Source organism: Patiria miniata, unplaced genomic scaffold, assembly GCF_015706575.1.
Source record: "Patiria miniata isolate m_02_andy unplaced genomic scaffold, ASM1570657v1 HiC_scaffold_3, whole genome shotgun sequence".
Lineage (NCBI taxonomy): Eukaryota > Metazoa > Echinodermata > Asteroidea > Valvatida > Asterinidae > Patiria > Patiria miniata.
In genome coordinates, this window is record NW_024037069.1 from 7,811,771 (window position 1) to 7,818,102 (window position 6,332).

The following is a 6,332-nucleotide window of genomic DNA, read 5'->3' on the forward strand; positions in this document are numbered from 1 at the left end:
CGTTGTTAAAATCATTACCTCAAAAATAGCAATTTCTTGAGATATCTTCAGATCGAATTAAGCATCAAAATAATGTGGCACCATTTTGCATCTAGCCCATCCTCCGTATGCGAAAATTTTCCAAAGGGGAGGGGGGCACCCCCTCCCCATCAAATGCTGGTCCCCCCCCCCTGTGCCCCCCCCCCCCCCCCGACTGAAAAGTCTGGTGACGCCACTTCTAGGAGGAACGCTTTTATTGCCATGCAGTCTCAACACTGATTACAAGGAATGCGAGCATGAGGTACATCTTGCAAACCTTGATCTACAGTTCCCCTCAGCATCGTTTGAAGTGTAATACATACGACACTACATCGGCTGGTATTTGCCTATTATCCTGAGCCAACCGGAGGTGTTTAGGCCTACAGTTCAAAATGAAAATCCACTGGACGGTTTTTATCTGCTTGTTGCATTGTTTAGATTCGCCGAAGTTTTCACCTGTTTATTGTCTTTTGCATCAATGTTGCCACTACCACCGCTTTTATTCGAGTCTCCTGAATTTTCCCCCGAATCTCATAAAAGTCAATAATGTGCAGTTTGCTATATATTACATGATGCGTTTTTAGGAGTTTACGGTTGGATGAACTTAGTCGTGCCAACCAATTAACACTGAAAATAAGACGCTGGCCTGTTCCCACGATGTGAGTTGTATTCTATGCTTTATTCACAGTTCTGTAATATTGCGTGAAAACACAGACTTCTCTTATTGATTGGTTGTATTTCATTTCTCTTCATACGGTTTGTAAGTTTGACGTCATTTCACAAAACTATGTGTTCTGCACACGGTGTAGCATTTGAACCAAGTGGAACCGAAAGTAAGTGCATCTGGAGTGCTTAGCCAATGGGCGCTAGTGATCAGTGGGGCGCGCGCGTGACGCAGTCACTTACGAACCGGATAGTATCACTCCTGCCCAAATATGGCGAGGACATGCTTTCACATCACTTTCATGTCTGTAACCATAATATATACAAAAAATAATGTAGGGCCTAAATGAATGCGCTTGAATATGCTAAATAGCGCAGTATGATGTTATATTCAGATAAACGTAGTCAACTAAGCGTATAAAATTACATCGAATATAAAAGTTGCTTTTACACACGATACAATTTATCATCAAATTTAATTTTGTCATCGTTTGACACATCTCTGAAAAATAATTTGTACTTGCTGTCAGAAGATGTTAATTGATTAATGACCTGACCCTACTGATGTAAATGGATAATTTAATTTTCGGATTAAATTGAATGGCCAGGTGTTAAATGTTCTTTTTTATTCAACTGAAAATCTATTTACGTTATTACCCTTTGGAATAAGGTTTAAATCCTATACTGACAATAAGCAAAGACTGCTACGCATTTCAAACACAGAGCGTCAATGTCTTGACTGTTTAAAAGGAAATTCAATATTAGAAATTGAAATGTTAATTACGCAATTTTGCTAAAGCGAAATCTGATTAAATACATGTAAATATTTATCCGTGTATCAAACGAATATACATGATCCAAAAAGCAAGATCATACAAAGCCAAATGATTTCGAATATGAAAATAACAGTGCTTGATCCTCATCACAATCATGATGGCGAATTTTCACTTTATAAAATTCATTTTTCGCGGACATATACCAATGTTTCGTTTTTGAAGTCATGTTGTTTGCGTGCATTATCGAGGCACCAAGTGAGCGGCTTTTCATACCTTATTATTCACTTTTACAAATCTGTGTTAATTTGACTCATCTTTCACAATTTCTTGTGTAAATGCAGCTATTTGCATATCAAGTTGCGTAGAATGCATATTAATTTGGCAGGAAAATGCATTATGCACGTGGCATCTGCACAAACCAGCTTGTAAGAATGTACGAATCTCCGTTAAATACCAATCCAAAGGGAATCCATTTTTGTCATACGAGTCAAACGGTACATTTGTGTTGATAATGCAATATCCCTCGATCAATGTCTTTACTTTTTTAAGGAGAAAATCTGTGCACACGCGATTGCGTTAGGTCAGATACTTAGTCTGTTAAGAATATAGGCCTGTACATGTATTGCAAATGTAACAATTATGTCAATTATGTAATAAAATATATGCAGGGGAGCATTTAATAAAAAAAACATCTTGACTTTAACAGAAATTCAGTCTGGATATGTTAGTAATTTACCAGTTACTATGCAATTCTGATAATCTGAATATAAAAAGTGATTAAATATGTTTCTGTGTATCAAAATGAATAAAAGATCTAACAGCAAGATTATATGTCAATTGAATATCGAATATGAGCATTTGTACAGCACTCGGTGTTAACTACAATCATCGTTCGATCTCCTCATTGTACGACTTTTAAAATACATTTTCGCACGCATTTACCAACTGTTTCTTGTTTGTTTTTTTACCTGTTAAGTCAGGGTATTTTTCTACATTTACTAGGCAACCATTGAGCAGCGTCTTATACCTTGCATAAAAAACTTCTTTACAAAAACGCTAATTTCTAGCAACACCTTCGACAGAAGACTCTCCTATAACACACAAAAATGTATATATTTTAGGTGAACAAGATATAATTTTTTAATAAAAGGAGCTACATTTCGTATTTATTTTTGAGAACAATACATGTGCACGTGGCATCTGTCTCCAAAGACTAGTTGCTAAGAATGTACGAATCCCCATTGAATACCAATCCAAAGGGATTTCATTTTCATGCGACTCAACTGTACACCCCTCGGTTTAACACATGCGATCAATGTCGTTACCATATTAAAGGAGAAAACCTGTGCACACGCGACTGCGTTAGAACAGATACTGAGTCAGCTAAGAATATAGGCCTTTACATGTATTCAAAATATAAAATGTCAATTGTGTAATACACTATTCATCTTAATAATTAAATGCTGGAAAACCTGTGTACAATACGTTAAATGAAATAACATTGTTATTATTGTTTGCTCCTTTTAGTTTAATAGCGATACCGATAGTTGTTAATTTCCGGATAACTTCACCCATTTTATATGAATGCTTTGTGCAGCTTGCAGGAATCTGTGAAGATATTTCCCAATCGGCAAGTAATAATTTGCAATCAAACATGTATGGCTTATTGTTTTACAGTTTTCACAGGAATGTATTTTACAAAGTTTAGATAACGTAGCATCACGTTTTAAAATGTTGCAAATTTCCTAGGTTAGTATGGTTATATAATACAATACTGGAAAATCACTGTGTATAGATTAATGCATGCAGATATAAAATGTCAATTATGTAATAGAATATGCAGGTGGAGCATTCAAATTAAAAAGCCGATTTTAATCATTTTGTATTGATTTCAATCAGGATTGAAATCAATGATTAGAATAAAACAATCAATTCAAACAACCCTGCTCCCCAAAAATACTCTACAAAATGGAACCCTCAGTATCAAGTATAAGAAGAAAGTCATCGGATAGAACGACCTGTCTGTGAAATGTGAGTATGTGATCCAACAAATCTGAGTAAAATATTTCTTGACTTTTTAAACAGAAATTCAATATTGGCTATGTCATCAATATACCAGTTATTTTATGCAGTTCTGATTATCTTAAAAAAAAAAAGTGATTAAATATGTGTCTGTGTATCAAATGAATAAATGATCAAACAGCAAGATTATATGTCAATTGAATATCGAATATGAGCATTTATACAGCACTCAGTGCTAACTACAATCATTGTTCGATCTCCTCACTGTACGACTTTTAAAGTACATTTTCGCACACATTTACCAAACTGTTTCTAGTGGGTTTTTTTTAACCTGTTAAGTCAGGGTATTTTTCTACATTTACTAGGCAACCATTGAGCAGCGTCTTATACCTTGCATGAAAACAACTTCTTTACAAAAACGCTAATTTCTAGCAACACCTTCGACAGAAGACTCTCCTATAACACACAAACATGTATATATTTTAGGTAAACAAGATATCATTTTTTAATAAAATGAGCTACATTTCGTATTTATTTTTGAGAACAATACATGTGCACGTGGCATCTGTCTCCACAAACTAGTAGGTAAGATTGTACGAATCCCCATTGAATACCAATCCAAAGCAATTGCATTTTCATGCTACTCAACTGTACACCCCTCGGTTTAACACATGCGATCAATGTCGTTACCATAAGGAGAAAACCTGTGCACACGCGACTGCGTTAGAACAGATACCTAGTCAGCTAAGAATATAGGTCTTTACATGTATTCAAAATATAAAATGTCAATTATGTAATACACTATTTATCTTAATAATTAAATGCTGGAAAACCTGTGTACAATACGTTAAATGAAATAACATTGTTATTATTGTTTGCTCCTTTTAGTTTAATAGCGATACCGCTAGTTGTTAATTTCCGGATAACTTCACCCATTTTATATAAATGCTTTGTGCAGCTTGCAGGAATCTGTAAAGATATTTCCCAATCGGCAAGTTATCATTTGCAATCAAACATGTATGGCTTATTATTGTTTTACAGTTTTCACAGTAATGTTTTTACAAAGTTTAGATAACATAGCATCACGTTTTAAAATGTTGCAACTTTCCGAGGTAAGTATGGTTATATAATACAATACTGGAAAATCACTGTGTATAGATTAATGCATGCAAATATAAAATGTCAATTATGTAATAGAATATATATGCAGGTGGAGCATTCAAATTAAAAAGCCGATTTTAGTCATTTTGTATTGATTTCAATCAGGATTGAAATCAATGATTAGAATAAAACAATCAATTCAAACAACCCTGCTCCCCAAAAATACTCTACAAAATGGAACCCTCAGTATCAAGTATTAGAAGAAAGTCATCGGATAGAACGACCTGTCTGTGAAATGTGAGTATGTGATCCAACAAATCTGAGTAAAATATTTCTTGACTTTTTAAACAGAAATTCAATATTGGCTATGTCATCAATATACCAGTTATTTTATGCAATTCTGATTATCTTTAAAAAAAAAAAGTGATTAAATATGTGTCTGTGTATCAAATGAATAAATGATCTAACAGCAAGATTATATAAAGTCAATTGAATATCGAATATGAGCATTTATACAGCACTCAGTGCTAACTACAATCATTGTTCGATCTCCTCACTGTACGACTTTTAAAGTACATTTTCGCACACATTTACCAAACTGTTTCTAGTGGGTTTTTTTTAACCTGTTAAGTCAGGGTATTTTTCTACATTTACTAGGCAACCATTGAGCAGCTTTTTATACCTTGCATAAAAACAACTTCTTTACAAAACGCTAATTTCTAGCAACACCTTCGACAGAAGACTCTCCTTAAACACACAAAAATGTATATATTTTAGGTAAACAAGATATCATTTTTTAATAAAAGGAGCTACATTTCGTATTTATTTTTGAGAACAATACATGTGCACGTGGCATCTGTCTCCACAGACTAGTTGGTAAGAATGTACGAATCTCCATTGAATACCAATCCAAAGGGATTGCATTTTCATGCGACTCAACTGTACACCCCTCGGTTTAACACATGCGATCAATGTCGTTACTATAAGGAGAAAACCTGTGCACTCGCGATGGCGTTGAAACAGATATACTTAGTAAGCTAAGAATATAGGCCTTTACATGTATTCAAAATATAAAATGTCAATTATGTAATACACTATTTATCTTAATAATTAAATGCTGGAAAAATTAACAATACGTTAAATAAAATAACACTGCTGTTATTTTTTTGTTTCCTTTACGGTACCTATATAGGCCTAGTCGTTAATTTCCTGATAACTTCAACCATTTTTATATAAATGTTTTGTCCAGCGTGTAGGAATCTGTGCAAAAGTTCCCAATCGGCAACTTATCACTTGCAGATAACGTAGGATCATGTATTAAAATGTTGCAATTTGCCTAGATAAGCATTGTCAATGAAAACAATACTGGAAGATTATATGTACATGTATTAGATTAAATGACGCAGGTATTATTATAACATGTATGCAATTTAAAAAAAAAACGATCTTGCACTCATTGGCGGGAAATCCGAATATTACTACAGCAATAAAAAATGTGTATCTGTGAACGTTTGATTCAATGATGGTGAACGACAGTTATACCTAAGATTACTAAATACCACAAAAATTTCAATCGAAAAACAAAAACGGCTTTTGGCATTGGTTGAGACGCTTAAAAAGACAGATGATTTAGCTATTAGTCTAGCTTGCCACCTTCTATATTTATTGTAAATGATTTTATTCCAACACACAGAGACAAAACGCTAGAAAGGTTAAATCTTATTTCTTATGAATGAAAGTGAGCAAGGAGTG